The following is a 21,093-nucleotide window of genomic DNA, read 5'->3' as shown; positions in this document are numbered from 1 at the left end:
ACAAGGTGGAAGCTGGTCTAAAATGCCAGGCAGTTGCTTTTGTTTGAGCCATAGTTCATCATAACATCAGTCATTTTAAAGCCTTTGTCCAGTTTTTAAAGATTTTGTAAATTAGCCATGCTAATAGATATATTTTTTATGTGAGATCTTAGCTCTAGGACATCTGTGATTTCCTTGTACACCAAGAGTATTTCTAATGTACTTTCTTGCCAGACTTTACATTCCAGCTTGCAAATGTGCTGTTTTGCACTGACAGCTTCATGTGCTCATGATTCGTTCAAAATAGTGATCTTGTTCTATAAAAAAAATAAAACTGATTGTTGCTCCAAATGCGCTATACATCTATTTTTGTTTTACCTTTGGGGGCTAAAATAAACAAAAGCACTGAGTAATCATCTAGAGAAAAGGAGTTTCTGCACTGAGATATGAGGTATATGTATCTACCATTGGTGATGTTGGCGTAGGTCACACCACTGGTTTGTTTCATGTCTGGATTTGTGACATTGTACTTGTAATTAAGCATGATGGAAAATTTGAGTTGAGCATATTACAGAAAGAATCAAAAACAATTAAACACCAGTATCACTGAAATACTATTACTTAAACATTTGTTTTATGAAAATTGTTTTATACATCTCTTATACATTTTAACATAATCAGTTACTATTTTGAATTTTAAGGAGTTGAATGTTGATCAGAACAGTTGATTTCATAATTTCAAACTCTCTGCATTTTATAAATTGAATGTTAGAATTTTGGTTGACAGTCTATTAATCTGCTCATACAGTTATTACATTATATAGGCAGAATAAATAGGACATGGAGCTGATTTGATGGAGCAGTATGTTACACTGAAATGCCGTACTTGTTCCATTAAATTAAAATGACATCTCCATTAAGTATCTCAAACCTATTACTCTGTAATTAAATGAGCTGTGGCCATTGATTTTTAGCTTCCTTTCCCCATTGAGATTGAGATTGCTTGGGGAGCAGAACTGCTTATCTTCCAATGAAATTAACATGAGGTTTGGGAACTCCAGAACATGCTGGTTTTGCATTGTCTTGTACTTTTGTTCATCGATTATGTCAATGTTTTGTGTACTGCCTCGGTTTTAAAATGTCTTCAGAAGTGACATCTTCGACCTAGCTTGTGTTTGTTTTGGTTAAAGATGTCACAAGTTAAAAAGAATGTATTTGAAGAACTTTTGGGACATCTTCACAAGGTAGTAAGTAAGGGTTGTGATTTTCTGTGCATGAAATATATCAGTATTAGGACATTAGGTTGTCAGTGGCAGGGGGTTGATAAAATCCAAAAGGAAGGGGCACAAAAATGTTTATTAAAAAGCTAATGTTGCACTGGTAGTATACCCCAGTAAAAGGATTGGAGGGAGAAAATAAACTTTATAAACCCTATGCACTCACTGCCTTTTATTTATTTATTTATTCATTTAAAGTTAGAGTACCCAATTATTATTTTTTTCCAATTAGGGGCAATTTAGCGTGGCCAATCCACCTAACCTGCACATCTTTGGTTGTGGGGGTGAAACCCACACAGACATGGGGAGAATATATAAACTCCACATGGACAGTGACCCAGGGCCGGGATTCAAACCCAGGGCCTCAGCGCTGCAATCCCAGTGCTAACCACTGCGCCACATGCCGCCCTCTCACTGCCTTTTAGAAGTGTTAATTAAAAAAAAAAAATTTAGTGTCCAATTTGTTGTTTACAATTAAGGGACAATTTGGTGTGGCCAAACCACCTACCCTGCACATCTTTCTGTTGTGGGGGTGAGACCCACAAAGTCACAGGAGAATGGGCAAACTCCACACGGTCAGTGACCCAGGGCCGGGATCGAAGCTGGGACCTTGGCACCGTTAGGCAGCAGTGCTAACCACTGTGCCACCATGCCACCTTTAAATGTTAATTTTCATTGCATTTTATAACCATATGCATCCCAGTAGAATTCTCTATAATCTCAACTTTTGGTGTAGCAAGACCAACTCCATTACATCTAGATTTCCAAAATTGTTGTAAATGCAAAGTTTTTTAAAAAGCTATTTGAATAAAAGGCATTGAGTTTTTAGTAATATACTAGGTGATTGCATTAATTCTCTATAAGCGGGCGGCACAGTGGGGCAATGGTTAGCACTGCTGCCTCACTGCGTCGAGGACCCAGGCTCGATTCTGGCCCAGGTCACTGTGTGGAGTTTGCACATTCACCCTGTGTCTGCGTGGATCTCACCCCCACAACCCAACGATGTGCAGGGTAGGTAGATTAGCCATGCTAAATTTCCCCTTAATTGGATACTCTAAAGTTATTTATTAAAGCCTTGAACCTGTGGTTCAATTTATTTAGCAATAATACATATTCATTTATTTGTTTTAATGGCTTTTTAAATGTAGACTTTGACTAGCAAACATTGACTGTTTATACACTTTTGCTTTTATTCTCTTCATTAACCCGACTCTTTTGGCTGGCATAGTGTGCCTGCTATACTGCAGCCTTTGACCAGAAGCATCTAGATAAGGAAAATAATGCATACAAGTCGGGAGTAAGAGCAGAAACCCGCTGCATGGGACTTTCTGACTGTTTGAACCGACTGAATGGGAATCAAAATAGTTTGATCACAGGAGAGAGGTTTTGAAGGATAATGGAGTTTTGACTGGCTCCAGTGCTGTTGATTGTGTCATACAATCTCAAAGGGTATTGGTGAAATAGGAACAGAAAATAATGAGAAATTGTTTATGCTAGTTCAAGTATCCATAGCTCGAGGGCTCAGTTTTAAGGTAATTGGCAAAAGAAGCGATATGCAACATGTTGTTCATCACAACAATATGGTGGAAGCAGATTCAGTTGGAAATATTGAAAGGGAATTGGATTAATTCAGGACCTAGGTGAAGAGATTTTTTTTCTGAGGGTGATGGGTCTTTGAAATGTTCTTCCACAAAAGGTAGTGAATGTAGAGTCCTCTAATGTTTTAAAGGTAGATGGATTCTTGATAAACAAGGGGGGGAAAGGTTATTGGAGGTAGGGAAGAATGTGAAGTTGAGGTTATAATCCGATCAATTATGAACTTACTGAATGGCAGAGCAGGCTTGAGGGGTCAAGAGGCCTACTCCTAATTTGTGCGTTTGTTCATAAAGATTTGAAAGCAAGAAAGAAATTAGTGGTCTCTGGGATAGGGCAAGCAAGTGTGAGCTTAAGTTTAGGGTAAATGAAGCACTGTTCTGAAGTCTGCCTGGACATAAAGCTGAATGGTTTGATTGTTAGAGGTCAGAGGGTGGCGTAAACTGTTTTACTGAGAGGAAGGTACGGCGTAGACTGTATTACTGAGAGGAAGGTGCAAGGTATTCGTACTTGGAGACAATGGGGCAGCAGTTTCTGTGTTTGAAATGAATAGACTCGCAAGTTCCCAGAAAGATGTACGTTGAATGTATCCGGTGTAAACAGTTGTGCGGTAACTGTTTAAATTGTCCCTTCCAAGGTGAAAGGGGTTGTGATCCAGGACATCTAGATACCAATATTAATAAGCTACTTGATTGCTGTGTTTTATATTGCCTTGTGGAGGAAGACAAAATAAACCATTTTCAATTAACACAGCAAAAGTCAACAAAAAATCTTGTACATTTTTTTTAAAATTTAGAGTACCCAATTTGTTTTTTCCAATTAAGGGGCAATTTAGCATGGCCAATCCATCTAGCCTGCACATCTTTGGGTTGTGGGGGCGAAACCCACGCAAATACGGGGAGAATGCGCAAACTCCACACGGACAGTGACCCAGAGCCAGGGTCGAACCTGGGGCCTCAACGTCGTGAGGCCGCAGTGTTAACCCACTGCACCACTGTGCTGCCCTAAAATCTTGTACATTTAAACCAAGCTCTCTGTATCTGAATATGAAATCCCATAAAGATCCCCTAATTTTGTTAAACCTCCAGATGTAACTACATAACATTTTGCATTTTTAATCTTCTATTGCAACTAATGACTAGAAAGCACTATTGACTAAACACTACTTTTAGGCAACTTCTACTTCAAATTAGAGAGGGAAACATTCCCCTTTTACACTTATCACCCATCATGCTCACCACAAAATTACAGTCCACAGTTGTTTCCATAGTCCCAGTGGGTTCCCGAGCCGTCTCTTTGCCAAATAGTAACCTCAAATTACTGTCTGGAGATGCTTTCCTCAGTTTTTGTAGAGTTTTGTAAATCTATAACCAACAGCAAAGCCTGTCACAATGGTTCATAGAATCATAGAATTTACAGTGCAGAAGGAGGCTTCAGCCCTTGGAAAGAGCACCCTACTTCGCCATGCCTCCACCCTATCCCAGTAACATCATCTAACCATTTTGGACTAAGCAATTTAGCATTGCCAGTACACCTAACCTACACACCTTTGAACTGTTGGAGGAAACCAGAGCACCCGGAGGAAACCCACGCAGACACGTGGAGAACGTGCAGACTCCGCACAGACAGTGACCCAAGCCGGGAATCGAACCTGGGATCCTGGAGCTGTGAAGCGATAGTGATAACCACTGTGCCGCCCGGTACGGTTGTGTTTCCTCTCTCCTCTTTCTCCCCCCCCCCCCACCCCTCATGGCCATGTCCGGATTAATTTTTTGGAATTCTTGGATATTTGAAGGATGCATCTCAACTAGACAGCATCTCCGGGGTCCAACTTTGGCAGCCTGCAAAGTTTCTAGCAGCCTTTTCTCTCTGCTGACCCCACACAACTTCTGCTGTCCGACTATTTTGTTCATTGATTTGTAGGGAAGCCTACAAATAACTGATCCTAAAAAAATGACTTCTTCTGCCCTCCCTATGGCAAAATGCTAATTGCCTACCTTGATCCCTTTCTTCGAAGGAAAGGACCAGTTAATAGCACAACCGTTTAGAACCCACTTTTGTGGGATTTTGGTGACTCAGAATCTACTCATTGCAAACCCAGAGGATGCTGCTCTTGTCTCCCAAGTTTGAAGTCATTGCACACCCTCTTCTCACTTTTCTCAGTAAAACAATCTAAGCCTTCCTTTGATTTCCAACAATCAAACCAACCAAACTTGCTGTCAGGCAGACTGCATGCGGTATCACACAACCCCCTTAATTTACCCTAAATTTAAAGCTATGTGCCAAAATATAATTGTAGAAAGTGGGACTAATTGAACAAGAGGCAGCACAGGCACAAGGACAAAATTGCCTCTTGTGGGATATCATTCCATAATTCTAAAAGAAATGCAGAGTGGATCAATTAACATTTCTTTTCCAGATGCGCATCCACGTTTTTTGAAGTATGCTTATTTTACTCTTTTATAACATCATAAAAAAAATGTCTGTGACATTGTTGAGTTATGCCTGTACTAATGTTATTTGTCAGTGGTGCTCATTTTTAGATGTTTCATTGACATAACTCACTATTCCACTATTCCTAAATTTCACTTGCATATCAATAATGCTAATGAAATGAAAATCGCTTATTGTCACAAGTAGGCTTCAAATGAAGTTACTGTGAAAAGCCCCTAGTCGCCACATTCCGGCACCTGTTCGGGGAGGCTGGTACGGGAATTGAACTGTGCTGCTGGCCTGCCTTGGTCTGCTTTAAAAGCCAGCGATTTCTGTTAAATTTTGCCTTCTGACCGACACCTAGTTTAAATGGTAAATGTGTATTAAAAAAAGAGCTTAGACTGAATATATTTTATACAAAATACATGCGGTATTCACAATTCGTATGATAGTTGTATCATCTAAAAGACTCGTGTCTGTTGATCATCACCTGAAATTTGGCTTTGGAGTACAATGGCTCTACTTTGTAATGTACATACGTAAAGATAAGATTGTTTTGTCCGATCAGGATCCGCATTTCTGGCAACAATAAATGTAATCTTTAATATAAGAAAATAACGATGTTTAAAATACAGTATGGACTCAAATGGGAGCAGCTCAACATCAAAATAATTAGTAGAATTAGAATGAACGATAGTAAAATACGAGTATACCTACGAGTATACAGAGGTAACCACTAATGACACTACAGTGTTTACTGATGACAAATAAGAAGATGCATAATAATAACACTTCCCCTCCCTCTAAATTTTAACCTCCCTTAAAGACCAAAATACAATTAAACAAATGCCTTCATTATACATCAGTCTTTCAGGAGCTTTGCAATTACGCTGTAATCTGTGCAGTACCACTGATGATTCTGTCAACTCTGTGATGCTTGACTTAGTTCAACTGAACTTGTGGGTGAAGGAGTAGGTTGAGTATCTGTTGAGTGTCCCTCTCCAGAAATAGTCCACTGGAAGTCCTGGTACAATAGGAACTATTTCTTGTAGAATTTCCACAGCCACATTTCCTTCTATTGTGTTATCTGGGACATTTGCGTTTCCAAGCCATGGCATGGACAAACACTTTCTTTTTAAATTTAAAGTATCCAATTCATTTTTTTTTCCAAGCAAGGGGCAATTTATCATGGCCAATCCATCTATCCTTTGGGATGTGGGAGTGAGGCCCAAGCAGACACTGGGAGAATGCGCAAACTCCACACGGACAATGACCTGGGGCTGGGATCGTACCCGGGTCCTCGGTGCTGTGAGGCAGCAGTGCTAACCACGGAGCCACCGTGCCGTCCCAGTCTGATAATCCTAAATGGGACACATTTCACCCAGCTCAATCTTTTATACACTGTTACTGATTCAGATGTAGGTTCCAATTGAATAATAGCAGCCAAAATGTAGTTTGACTGCAACACACCAAGAATCCAAAGTCCACAGTATTTGGAATGGGACATAAACGTATTCATGCTCGGTGTAGTGCACTGTGTTTTAGCTATGTAGTTGATCAGTGGGTAGTGATACTTCCAAGATGCCAAATATTATACAAATTAGAAAAAAACCCTGTTGTGTCTGGAGCAATTGAATAGCAATTCAGTTATGGAGTGCCTATTTGAGTTGTGCACTTTAGAAGATTGCAACTTCGTAGTCTAGTCCTAGGTAATTCTTCACTATACCCTCAATCATCAGCAACATGACAGAAGGGGTTATTCAGTGCTGTCAAACATCATGTACTCACCATAACTTGCTCACCGACACTAGTTTCGGTTCAGGCAGGATCACTTGGCTCCAATGAGCAACTTGGTGAAACAGGGGCACAATTCCAAAAGAGAGGTGAGAGTGACTGTCCTTGACATCGAGGCTGCATTTGGATAAGCGTGGCATCACTGAGCCTGTGACAACTTGGCAAGTAACATTTGCGCCAAACAAATGCCAGTCAATGGGCATCTCCAACAAGAGAGATGGTCTCACCATTCTCCTTGACATTCAATGGCATCAGAGTCATTGAATTCCCCTTCATCAACATCCTGGGTATCGCCATTGACCAGAAACTGAATTGGGCCAGCCATATAAAAACTGTGTCTACGAGCAAGTCAGAATCTGGGAATTCTGTAGTAAGTAAGAGAATCATAGAACTTACAGTGCAGAAGGAGGCAATTCAGCCCATCGAGTCTGAACCAGCCCTTGGAAAGATCACCCAGTGGTAGAATAGGTTCGCCAGTGCCAGAATCCCCAAGTGTCACCCTTTTTAGGACTGCTTTGGGGACACTGGGGTTCTTTCCAGCCCACATGAAGGCCGCGATTAGTTTGTCCACCCTGGCGAAGAAGGATTTGGGGGATGAAAATCGGGAGCGATCGGAACATGAAGAGGAGCTTTGGGGGGCAAGTACATTTTTATCGTCTGCACTCTCCCTGCCAAAGAGAGCTGGAGTGAATCCCACCTCCGTGTGCCCCTTTTCAGCTCCTCCACCAGGCTAGACAGGTTCCACTCCACACCCAGCTCTGCTTCTCTTTCTTCCCCCCCCCCCCCCAAACCCCACAGGGGTTCACCGGGAAGTTTCGCTCTGAGAAGGCTCCAAGCTCCCTCGGTAGTTCCATTATCTTACCCATGGTGGCTAGCGGGTTCAATACATAAGAGGAGCAGGTCATCCGCACAAATGCTGTGCTCCTGTCTCCCCTCTGAATGCCTCTACCGCTCTGCAGATCTGAGCATGATCACCAGTAGCTCAATTGCCAGAGCAAACAATAGTAGGAACAGCGCGCATCCTTGCCTCATGCCTCTGTGCAGCTGTAATTAGTCAGAGCTGGCAGCGTTCATCCGTACTTTTGCCATGGGAGCGCTATACAGCAGTTTCACCCATGAGGTGAACACTGGCCCAAACCCAAACAGTTCCAGTACCTCCCATGAGGTACTTCCGTTTTACTCTATCGAAGGCCTTTTCTGCATCTAGAGAGATGATCACTTCTGATGTCTCCTCCCTGGGTGGGGTTATGACCACATTCAGCAGGCGTGTGATGTTCACGTATATAATTATTTTAGTGGACATAGAGACTGAAGATAGCTGAGAATTTACAACTAACCACTGACCGGAATGGCTGCACGGGGTTTCTCTCAGGAACGCCTCCCTGTGCTTCCAGTCAAGGTACTTGTAAAACCATCCAAAGACTGATTGCCATCTCCGGTAAGGACCAAGAGACATAAGAGCGCTCTCCTCTCCAAGACCCTGCGTATAATGGATTAGACAGGCCAGTACACTCTGTCCTCTTGAAATACACACATTTGGGACTTATAAGCTTGCTTGCTACCAGCTTTTTTTGTTCGGTCTGGTGTGTGTGGTGTGAGAAACAGCTAAACGTTTCCCACACAAAAGAAAATACAATAACTGATGCAGGGCCTCTGCAAATGTAGCCAGCTTTTGCAGGAGCATCTAAAACTCTCTTTGTGAAAATTGAAAATCCAGCAGAAGGATTGCAGCTGCAAAAGAACTGAAATCTCTACCAAAATTCGCACACCTGAACCAAAGAGTCAACTGTTTGCCATCAGAAGCTAACTATACGGAAACAATTGTAACAGCCGCAACATGTCATCTACTCCTTGCAACTAGAGGACTGTTCCATATAATGTTTTAAAATATTTACTTCTAATTGACTCCATTCTTGTCTTAAAGGGAAAATGTTGGAAAATCTCAGCAGGTCTGGCAGCATCTGTAAGGAGAGAAAAGAGCTACTGTTTCGAGTCCAGATGACTCTTTGTCAAAGCTAAAAGGCATAGAAAGTGGGACATACTTATACTGTAGGGTGAGGGAATGAAAGATGAGTCATAGCCACAGAAACCAAGTGAAAAGAGTGCTAATAACCACAAAAACCAAGGGAAAAGGCAGTTTCCAAAGAGAATAAAAGGTGTAAAAGGCCAAACAGCAGAGGAACTAAAATCAGAGGATAAGTTGTGACAGATGTTGGGAGCAGGGGGAAGCAAAGGGGAGAAAAGGTAAGGAGAGTGGGGTGGGGTAGAGCTAATCATCCTAAGTTGTTGAATTCGATGTTGAGACTGGAAGGCTGTAGTGTGCCTAACTGGAAGTTGAGATGCTGTTCCTTCAGTTTGTGTTGAGCTTTACTGGAACATTGCAGAAGGCCAAGGACAGACATATGGGCATGGGAGCAGGTCCTGTGTTAAAATGGGAAGGTCAGGATCCTGAATGCGCACAAACTGAAGGTGCTCAGCAAAGCGATCACTCAGTCTACGTTGGGTCTCTCCGATTATAGAGAGACTTTTATCCATTCTTCTCTCTTCCGAATGATTGTCGATACAATTTCACGGACCTGTTTTAAGTATTTCTTGTTCGATTAAACCTTTGTTGCTACCAACAGAGGGTGGGTTGAATAAAGATACTGAGCCAATCATTTCTTCCCCCCCCCCCCCCCAACCTGTGGTTGTGGCACTTTGGGGGGTGGGGGTTGTCTGTTACCTAGCCAGACAGTACCAAATCAAGGGTTCTCAGCCCAGATCAATAACTTCTGGGGAAGGTTGTAACGTAGGTGTGGGCAATAAATGCTGACTTTGCTCATGATGTCTGTATGTGAGTGAATTCGTTTTTTTTTAAATAGCACCATTAATTTCACACTTTTAATGCAACCTTTGATAGTCTCTAGTGTGACATTGTGAGGCCAGCTAACACTGAATGTTGGGCATGTCATAAATATTTAAATGAACTAATCTCGCAGTATTTTGCACAGTCAGTTCACTTATACACCGTGCATGCAGTCCTCCTGGCCCTTATTTGATTTTTAATGCAAATAATCTATCCTCTAACTATGGATATCATGTAATAATCTTGGATGGTTATTAATTTGGCAAGAAGGAAGGCTGCATTGTCAACGGTGCTGTGTTTTGCAAGAGACCGTAAAAGAGAACACAGACTCACAGACTTGGGGGGGGGGGGACACCGATTTGTGTGCGCTAAGTGAATGCGCAATGTTCCAGGAGTTATACTGGTGTGATGCATTTGAAAAGGAAAAAATAGCATTTATATAGGACTTTATCCTAAAGCATTTCACAATCAATAAATTACTTTTGAAATCTGGCCACTATTGTTAAAACAAAGCAGACCATTTGCACAGAAAAAGATTTTGCAAACAGGATGACTGAGCAACAGAGGGCAGTAGTAAGAAGTGACTGAGATTCTGGGAAAAGTCGTCTCGCTCACCACGAGAGAGAGAGGCTGTTAGGTAATTGTTTGTTGCTTAGAAACAGCAGCGCCTCAACAGTGTGCATCATCTTGATCAGTAAAGATGGCAGGATCTCTTGGAAAGCTTGTGATGTGTCTGGCATGCAAGATGTGGGGTATTTTGTATCCACAAGATATCCGGGACAGTCCTATTTGCAAGAAGTGCTAGAGGATAGCAGTCCTTGAACAGCATGTGGCTGATTGGATCAATGACTCTTCACTGTGCATCATTGAAGAGGGAGAGGGATTTCTGGAACAGTCTTAACATAAGCGAGAGGTTCCTGGAACAGTCGTACCAGAGGGTGGTCACTCCACAATTGTGATAGGCAAGCAAGGAGGAGTGTAGGGATAGCAGGAGAGTGGATGACCATTCGTAAAAAGGAAAAGAGACAGCAGGTCCAGAAACTCCGGACTCTTTGGAGCTGTCTAACGGGTATGAAATTTTAGATGCCTATGAAGTTAGCAACGTGACGGAATCAGGCATAGATGACTCGTGGGAAAATAATAGTACCATGGTGCCTGAGGCTATTCTGAGAAAAGAGAGGGAGGCTGGTCGACAGATTAGAAAGGTGGTAGTAGTTGGTGACTCATAGTTCGAGGGATAGACAGTCTTAGTTTGCAGCCGTGACTGAGTCCCATATGGTCTGTTACCTCCCAGGTGCAAGGGTTCGGGACACAACTAATTGTCTGGACAAACTTCTGGAAAGGAAGGGCGAACAACCAGAGATTGCCATTCACATGGGGACCAACAACATCGGGAGGGACAGTTTTGACATGTTGCAGGACCTGTTTCAGGAGTTAGATTGAAACATCGTACCTCCAGGGTAATAATCTCAGAAATATTACCTGGGGTGACACGGTAGCATAGTGGTTAGCATTGCCACCTCACAGCTCCACGGTCCCAGGTTCTATTCTGGCCTCGGTTGACTGTGTGGAGTTTGCACTTTCTCCCGTGTCTGTGTGGGTTTCTTCCGTGTGCTCCGGTTTCCTCCCACTGTCAAAAGAAGTGCAGGTTAGATGGATTTGCAATGCTAAATTGCCCCTTAGTGTCCTTTAGGTTAGGTGGTGTTACTGGGTTACGGGGATCGGGTAGAGACCACGGGCTTAGGTAGGATACTCCTTCCAAGGGCCGGTGCAGACTCGATGGGCCGAATGGCCTCCTTCACTGTAAATTCTATGATTTATGCCACAAGCTTCTTCATTTGGGCAACGGCCGGTAAATGCATGGCTTGAGGGATGGTGTCGAAGGGAGGGGTTTAGATTTTTGGGTCAGTGGTTTCAGTTTTGGGAAATGAGAAGCTGTTTAGAAGAGATGGGCTTCATCTGAGCCAAAATGGAACCAATCTCCTGGCGGAGAGAGTAAATAGTGTAGTAGGGATGGATTTAAACTTGTATGGCAGGGGAGGGTGTTGACTAATTGGCCTAGTTTTAGAAATACTAGTGAGAACAAAAGAAAAGATGGGGAATAGGAAAAAGGAAGGGAGAGAAGTCTTGAGTGTTGATGGTGAACAAATAAATGGTCGCCTCCCAAAGGGAAAGAAAGAGATAGGGGCAGGATCTATGTAAATGCACAGAGTTTAGTGAACAAAATTGGGGAACTGGAAGCAGAAATTGTTCTAGAGGCACATGACATAGTAGCATTGACAGAAACATGGCTCAAGCCAGAACAGACTGAACATCCCAGATTATAAGGATTTTAATAGGAACAGGGTGGGTAAAAAGGGAGAAGATGTAGCAGTCTTGGTCAAAGATAATATCATGGGTCTTGAGCAAGATGCAGTTCCTGAATTAGAATCTATATGGTTGGAGCTGAGAGACCGGAAGGGAGCGGTGACCTTGTTTGGTATTTACTATAGACCTCCAAATATTGGGGAGGAAGCGGAAGAGAATTTGTAGGCAGATTAAGGAAACCTTCAGAGCAAGTAGGGTTGTGATAGTTGGGGATTTCAATTACCCTAAGGTAGACTGGGAAATGAGTAGAGTGTGTGGCACGAAAGGGGAGAAATTCCTGCAGTGTGTACAGGAGAACTTTCTGGAACAGTACAATTCCAGTCCAACCAGTGAGCAATCTGTGCTGGATCTGGCCTTAGGAAATGAGGCAGGGCAGATGGAGAACGTCAGAGTTGGGGAGTCGTTGGGAAGTAGCGATCATAATATAATATGATTCAATATCCAATATTAAGTTGGAAAAGGATAAAAATCACTAAGATTAAGATCCTAGATTGGAAAAGGGCAACTTTTAGGGGTCTAAAAGTACCCTGGATGACTAAAATATTGATGATGTGAAACATGCTAGAATAATAATAGCAATAGAGTGTCTCAGATGCAGGAGGGAGACGGTCAGCATGGCTTTGTGAAGGGCCGGTCATGTCTGACAAATTTAATTGAGTTATTTGACGGGGCGACACAGGCAGTGGATGAAGGTAGTGCCTAGATCTTGTATATTTGGACTTTCATAAAACATTTGATACAGTGCCACATGGCAGGTTAGTTAACAAATTAAAAATGTTTACGATTGATAGGTCCTTGGCAGCATGGATTACAAGTTGGCTAAGAGATGGGAAACGAAGTATAGGTATAGATGAGCATTTCCCAGACTGGACACGAGTTGAAATTGGTATTCCCCAGGGCTCCTTGTTGTGCCTTTGCTTTTTCTGATTTATATAGATGATTTAGAAGTGGGTGTTGAGGGCACAATCTCTAAATTTGCAGGTGATACTAAGCTAGGGAGAATAGCAAATTGTGAGGATGATGCTGACCTACTTCAGAGGTACATTGACAAGTTGGCCAAATGGGCAGGCAGCTGGCAGATCAACTTCAATGCAGCTAAATGTGAGGTAATGCATTTTGGTAGAAGAAACATGGAGCGATATGATACGACTTTGAGGGGAGTACAGGAGCAGAGGGATCTAGAGGCATAAGAGTATAAAAGCAATGAAGTGATGTTGGACCTCTACAAATCATTGGCCAGACTATATTTAAGAACATAGATCTGTACAGCACAGTACAGGCTCTTCGGCCCACGATGTTGTGCCCAACTAGTCTGAAACTAAGATCAAATCAACCTACTCCCAATCATTCTAGTGCACTCCATATGCCTATCCAATAACCGCTTGAAAGTTCCGAAAGTGTCCGACTCCACTACCATAGCTGGGAGTGCGTTCCACGCCCCAACCACTCTGAGTAAAGAACCTATCTCTGACATCCCTCCTATATCTTCAACCATGAACCTTATAGTTATGCCCCCTTGTAACAGCTACATCCACCTGAGGAAAAATTCACTGAACATCCACTCTATCTATCCCTCTCATCATCTTCTACACCTCAATTAAGTCACCTCTCATCCTCTTTCGCTCCAATGAGAAAAGCCCTAGCTCCCTCAACCTTTCCTCATAAGACCTACCCTCCAATCCAGACAGCATCCTGGTAAATCTCCTTTGCACCCTTTCCTCACTGCTTTCTTCACCGCTCTATCCACTTGGGTGGCAACTTTCAGAGATCTATGGACATTAACTCCGAGATCTCTTTGCTCCTCCAGATTCTTCAGAACCCTGCTGTTAACCCTGTAATCCGCATTCAAATTTGTCCGACCAAAATGAATCACCTCACACTTATCAGGGTTAAATTCCACCTGCCACTTTTCAGCCCAGCTCTGCATCCTATCGATGTCTCTTTGCAGCCTACAACAGCCCTCCACATTATCCACTACTCCACCAATCTTGGTGTCATCAGCAAATTTACTAACCCAACCTCCAACTCCACCATCCAAGTCATTGATAAAAATCACAAATAGCAGAGGACCCAGCACTGATCCCTGTGGTACACCGCTGGTGACTGGGCTCCAGGATGAAAATTTACCATCTACCACCACCTTCTGTCTTCTATGTGATAGTCAGTTACTGATCCAATCGGCCAAATTTCCCTCTATGCCATGCCTCCTTACTTTCTGCATGAGCCGACCATGGGGCACCTTATCAAACGCCTTACTAAAATCCATGTATACGACATCAACTGTTCTACCTTCATCTATGTACTTAGTTACCTCCTCAAAGAATGCAATCAAACTTGAGGCAAGACTTACCCCTCACAAATCCGTGCTGACTATCCTGGATTAAGCTGTATCTTTCCAAATGATCATAAATCCTATCCCTCAGGACCCTTTCCAGTAATTTACCTATGACGGAAGTGAGACTGACTGGCCTATAATTCCCAGGGTTATACCTATTCCCTTTTTTGAACAAGGGGACAACATTTGCCTCTCTCCAGTCTTCTGGCACTATTCCTGTGGACAGTGAGGACATAAAGATCAAAGCCAAAGGCCCTGCAATCTCATTCCTTGCCTCCCAAAGAATCCTAGGATATATCCCATCAGGCCCAGGAGACTTATCTATCCTCCGGCATCTCAAAATTTCTAACCCATCTTCCTTCCGAATATCTGGTTCAGGTGTAACCCATCCTGTTTGTACAGGTCCCACCTTCCGCAGAATGTGCTCCAATTATCCAAGTAACTGAAACCCTCCCTCCTACACCATCCCTGTAGCCATGTGTTTAACTGCACTCTCTCCCTGTTCCTCACCTCACTAGCACGTGGCATTGGCAGCAAACCAGAGATGTCAACACGGTTTGTCCTGGCTCTCAGCTTCCACCCTAGCTCCCTGAATACCTGTTTTACATCCCAGTCTCTTTTCCAACCTGTCGTTGGCTTGTGGCTGCTCCCCCTCCCCCTTAAGGATCCTGAAAACACGATCGGAGACGTCATGGACCTTGGCACCCGGGAGGCAACACCCCAACCATGAGCCTCCATCGTTGCCACAGAACCATCTATCTGTACCTCTAACTATAGAGTCTCCAAAACCAATGCTCTCCTGCTCGCCCCCCTTCCCTTCTGAGCCACAGGGACAGACTCAGTGCCAGAGACCTGGTCACCGTGGCTTACCTCTGGTAGTCTCTTCCCCTCCCCGCCTCAACAGTATCCAAAACGGTATACCTGTTATTGAGGGGACCAACCGCAGGGGATCCCTGCACTGACTGCTTCTTCCCCCTCCTTTTAAACGTCACCCAGCTACCTTCATTCTTTGGAGTAACTACATTCCTGCAGCTTCTATCTATAACTGACTCTGCCTCCCGAATGACCCTCAGTTCATCCAGCTCCAGTTCCCTAACACCGTCTTTGAGGAGCTGGAGATGGGTGCACTTCCCGCAGGTGAACTCAGCAGGGCCACTGACGGTGTCCCTCGCCTCGAACATCCTGCAGGAGAAACATTGCACTGCCCTCTCTGCCGTTCCTTCCATTTATCCACTTGACAATTACAGAGAGAAAAAAAAAAGCTGACCTGATTTTCACACTCCTCGCAGGTTAGAGGTGGTGGAAGGGTGGAGAGAGGAAAAGGAAAGAAAAGCTTACCTCACCAACTCACCACACAGTCTTTTCTTTTTGGTTAGAGGAGGAGGATGGGTGGGAGACACTACCTGTGTCGTGCCTCGGGTTTAGCCACTGCCTGAAATATATAAGTTCTAGAAACTCACCCGATCACAGCTTTCCACAATTCACACCCCGCAACAGCCAATCGGCGTCGCCGCTCTGCCGCCCTCTGCAGGATACTTGCCTCAACTTGTCCCTGCAGTCTTTCCTCACTGAGAGTATTTGGAGTATTGTATTCCGTTCTGGACACTTTTTTTAAGGAAGAATGTTGCAACTCTAGAGTGAGTGCAGAGGAGATTTATTTTTTTATAAATTGAGTACCCAATTTTTTTTTCCAATTAAGGGGCAATTTAGTACGGCCAATCCACCTAACATGCACATCTTTTGGGGGGGTAAAGGAGGAGAGAGAAATGTGCAAATTCTACACGGACAGTGACCCGGGTCCAGGATCGAACCCGGGTCCACAGCGCCGTAGACAGCAGTGCTAACCACTATGCCACCGTGCCGCCCACCATAGGAGATTTACTAGAATGATACCAGGAATGAGGAATTTTAGATACAAGGAAAGATTGGAGAAATTGGGCTTGTTCTCCTTGGAGCAGTCGGAGCAGAGAAGGCGACCTTATTGAGGTGTTCAAACAATTTTGACCGGGTACAGAAGGATATTCCATTTCCACTAGTTGGTATATCAGTGACATGGGGTCACAATTTCAAGATCGCAAGTCAGCTGGGAGTGAGATGAGAAGAAACTTCTTCACTCGAGTTGTTGGAGTTTGGAATGCGCTGCCTGGGATAGGGGTGGAGGTGGATTCCATAGCAAATTTTTTTTTTTTTTAATAAATATATTTATTAAAGTTTTTTAACACAATTTTTCTCCCTTATAAACAATAACACCCCCCCTCCCCGGTAACAAAATAACGAGAAATCGCGCAGAGCAAGATATATACATGGCAAAATGATATATTTACATGTCTTTGTACACTGGCTCTCTCCCATACATGCCAGTTTCCCCAACCCTTCATGTTATCACTTGCTCATCCACCCTCCCAGGCAGTGTCTCTCCCCCCCCCCCCCCCCCCCCCGGTTGCTGCTGCTGCTGATCGATCTTCCTCTAACGCTCCGCGAGATAGTCTAGGAACGGTTTCCACCGCCTGTAGAACCCCCTATGCAGACCCTCTCAAGGCGAACTTAATCCTCTCCAACTTTACAAACCCATCCATATCGTTTATACAGGCTTCCACGCTGGGGGGCTTCGCCTCCTTCCACATTAGCAAGATCCTTCGCCGGGCTACAAGGGACGCAAAGGCCAGAATGCTGGCTTCTTTCGCCTCCTGCACTCACGGCTCGTCCACTACTCCAAATATTGCTAGCCCCCAGCTTGGCTTGGCCCGGACTTTCACCACCTGAGATATTGCTCCCGCCACTCCTCTCCAGAACCCCTCCAGTGCCGGGCATGACCAAAACATATGGACATGGTTCGCCGGGCTCCCTGAGCACCTTTCACATCTGTCCTCTACCCCAAAGAACCTGCTCAACCTCTCCCCTGTCAGGTGAGGTCTGTGAACCACCGAGCCTGGCACAAGAGGAGGAGGAATTAACCCTACCTTGGGCATCCGCCCACAGACCTTCCTCGATCTCCTCCCCCAGCTCCTTCCCCCATTTACCCTTCAACTCTTCTACCAGCGCTTCCCCTTCTTCTTTCATCTCCTGGTGTATTTCCGACACCTTGCCCTCCCCGACCCATACACCTGAGATCACTCTGTCTTGAATTTTTGTGCCGGGAGCAACGGGAATTCCCTCACCTGTCGCCCCACAAAAGCCCTCACCTGCATATATCTAAAGGCATTTCCCGGGGGTAACTCAAACTTCTCCAGTGCCCCTAGACTCGCAAACGTTCCGTCAATGACCAGGTCTCCCATTCTTCTGATCCCTGCCCGCTGCCAGCTCTGGAACCCCCTGTCCATCTTCCCCGGGGCAAGCCGATGGTTACCCCTGATCGGGGACCACACCGATGCTCCCATTGCACCCCTGTGCCTTCTCCACTGGCCCCAGATCCTTAGTGTTGCCGCCACCACCGGGCTCGTGGTATACTTTGTCGGCAAGAGCAGCAGCGGTGTCGTCACCAACGCCCCCAGGCTCGTTCCTTTACAGGACGCCATCTCCATCCTCTTCCATGCCGCCCCCTCTCCTTCCATAACCCACTTGTGGATCATCGACACATTTGCTGCCCAGTAGTAGCTCCCCAGGTTTGACAGCGCCAACCCTCCTCGGTCCCTACTGCGTTCCAGGAACCCTCTCCTTACCCTCGGGGTCTTATTCGCCCACACAAACCCCATAATACTCCTACCTACTCTCTTAAAAAAGGCCTTCGTGATCACGATGGGAAGGCACCATAGCAAATTTTAAAAGAGAGTTTGATAAATATTTGAAAGTGATGAATTTATACGGGTACAAAGATAGGGCTGGGGAATGGGACTAGGTAGGTTCTTTTGGGAGCCGGTGCAGACGTGATAGGCCAAATGGCCTCCTTTTGCGCTGTAAATAACAAATACAAACAAACACACCCGATAATCTCCCTTTTTTGTGAAATTTGTTTTAGAAAAAAAAGAGGTTAAGACATGAGAGGGGGTGGGTGGGGGGGGGGCGGAATCCTTGCTGTGTGAATAGTACACTGGGGCTTTCCCTCAATAAATGCAATGTCGTTATGTGCTAATTTCACACTAAGTGGGAACAATTATGTTACCTTGAATTAACTGGCCGAAGCAAGAGTCAGAAACTAAGTCTCGAGTGATGTACAATCATCATCAGAGGAACTATTTTGAATAATTAACTCGAGGGGAGTTGCAATGGAATGGTGTTTGTTACTAAAGCTTAATGACAACATCAAGCTTTGCTTTCGCCTGGATTTAGATTCTGCTGTAATTTCTGCACTGCTTGGTGCTGTGGACAAGGTTTTGTGATTACTGTTTCGATGACGTATTAATCCATTCATTTTAACACTTGTGTTTAAATAATACTGATCAGGAAATATAGGTTTGTTGTTTGTTAAGAATTGGCAAACATGAGCAACATGTTTTATAGAATGGCATTCTAAAGTTAATTATTTCTGACTTGATCATGAAAATTAAAGCCATATTCATCAAAGACTGTGGACTCATTCTTGTGCCTAATAACTTAACAAAGCTTAGTTTAGGACCAGTCAAAGAAAGCAGGCAAAGTTAAGAATTGACTGAATTATCGTTAATTGCGAATAACTCAGTAAATCTGTCCCCACTGGCAATATCCTTTTAAATTAATGTTCTGGTACATTGTCTTAAACAATAGATTTAGTGCATTGGGAAATGGTTAGCGTGCTTCATATTCCCAGTGGAAAAATGTCCTGTGGATTACCACCTAAAGTATAGAGGAAACTAACTTGCAAATTGTGGATAGCGACGTCCCTTACTGCTAAATAGAAATGTATTTTGTCACTTAGACTCATTGCTAATTTTCCATGTATTCTAAATAATGATCATGGTGTTGGGAAAAACAATTTAAAAACCAAATTATATAGTAAAACACCTGCTTGTAGTGATAGAAATTGCTGTTAATTGTATCATTGTGTATTGTATGCATTCAACCTCTTTGATTTGCTGTGAAATTTTAACACGCATGGTTTGGCAGCTGTAAAAAAAAAAAAAAAAAAAAAAAAAATCCATTCTTTCTGCCTGGTCTACTTACAAAATTAGTTCTGAAATTTGCTATGATGCTAATGCATAATTTCATAGATCGTTGATTTGACAACTTAGCATCAATGGTCACCTGCATTTCAGCTGGAGGGAGTACTTGTGTGAGTGTTTTGAATTGTAAAAATGCTGCATGTTCCAGGGTGGCAACATCCAGGGGTTTTATTAAAAATACATTGATCATAACTACTCATAAGTACTTTTCATGAAACAAAGGCATATTGCATGCATGAGAGGGCTGGAGGAATTTATAGATACAAATACAAGGCTGATGTGAAATTTAAATGGTTTCAAGCACTTTTAAAACAAAATTCTAACATCAAGAATTTAGCAAACTTGGTATGTATATCTTCATTGTCAAGTTAATAAGGTGATTTGAACTGCTCAGTATTTTCTAATTTATAGCATTATTTTATATATTGCATTGTATAAGCAATTATACACTGCTGGATTAACAGAATGAACTAACACAGTAGGAAAATCTGTTTTCATTGGGGTTGCTTAGATTTAGCTGCAGCTGGAGCTACTGAAATCTTAGAGCCCTGCTTTATCTGAATTACATCCAGCCTTATCTCTCCATCTCCTATGATCTGATGACACTGCCGTGGTATGACAATGTATTGCATGACTATAATTCCCAATAATGCATTTTTCATGTGGATTACATTGTTACATTAAATGTAACATAAATTATAAGTGTCAGTTTATATTGATACTGAACCAAAATAGAAAGTTGGTTCCCTCACCAAAGAATATGGATTTTTGTTCCAGTTGCTAAATTCGTGCAACCAGCACAAATGCACATTCCAGCACGTGAAACTGAAAAGATTGTATGAGACGGGAAGACTGTCTCCAAACAATCAAAGCTGTTTGTTTGGTACAATTATGGTACAGAATTAATTCCATCGTCTAAAGGTAGTGGAAACCATATTGTACTTGTGCAGTATTTAAGTATGCTTGGTGTTAAATGCTGGAGTGTTTTCTAAAACTGGCAGCGCTCATTTAAATTAATATACCAAACTTGTGAGCAGATCAAACTGCTGTCCTTTGTATGTTGTCTTGACAAAATCAGTTAAGTGATTTCTCGGTTCTTGAGAAAGGCACAGTACAGTTGCTGGAAGTTCCTGTAGTTCATGCATACCATTTCAGTCTCCCATACATTTTCTTGTACATAAATGATGTGCATTTGTATAACAATCATTAGTATTAACAGTCAGATCATAAACCACTTTTGTGATTTTTTTTTTTTTTTTTTTCCCCCCCAATATGTATTCTGTCAATACAGGGTGAAATATCACACCACCATTTCTAAGTATTTGTTTTTTTTTCAAAATATCCTAAACTGTTTAGAGTTTAACCCTTTGAGGATGAGAGCAACATATTATTACC

General features: G+C 43.1%; 1 protein-coding gene across 7 annotated transcripts in view; it reads left to right on the top strand.

The window, feature by feature from the left end:
* Nucleotides 1-21,093, top strand: part of LOC140393076 (exocyst complex component 6-like) — a 246,763-nt gene that overhangs the window by 136,847 nt on the left and 88,823 nt on the right. The gene's annotated exons all lie outside the window — the stretch shown is intronic.

This window comes from Scyliorhinus torazame, chromosome 16 (genome assembly GCF_047496885.1).
Source record: "Scyliorhinus torazame isolate Kashiwa2021f chromosome 16, sScyTor2.1, whole genome shotgun sequence".
NCBI classification, from domain to species: Eukaryota; Metazoa; Chordata; class Chondrichthyes; order Carcharhiniformes; family Scyliorhinidae; genus Scyliorhinus; species Scyliorhinus torazame.
The sequence above is the reverse complement of the archived record's forward strand: the minus strand, read 5'-3'. Positions and strand labels throughout refer to the sequence as shown.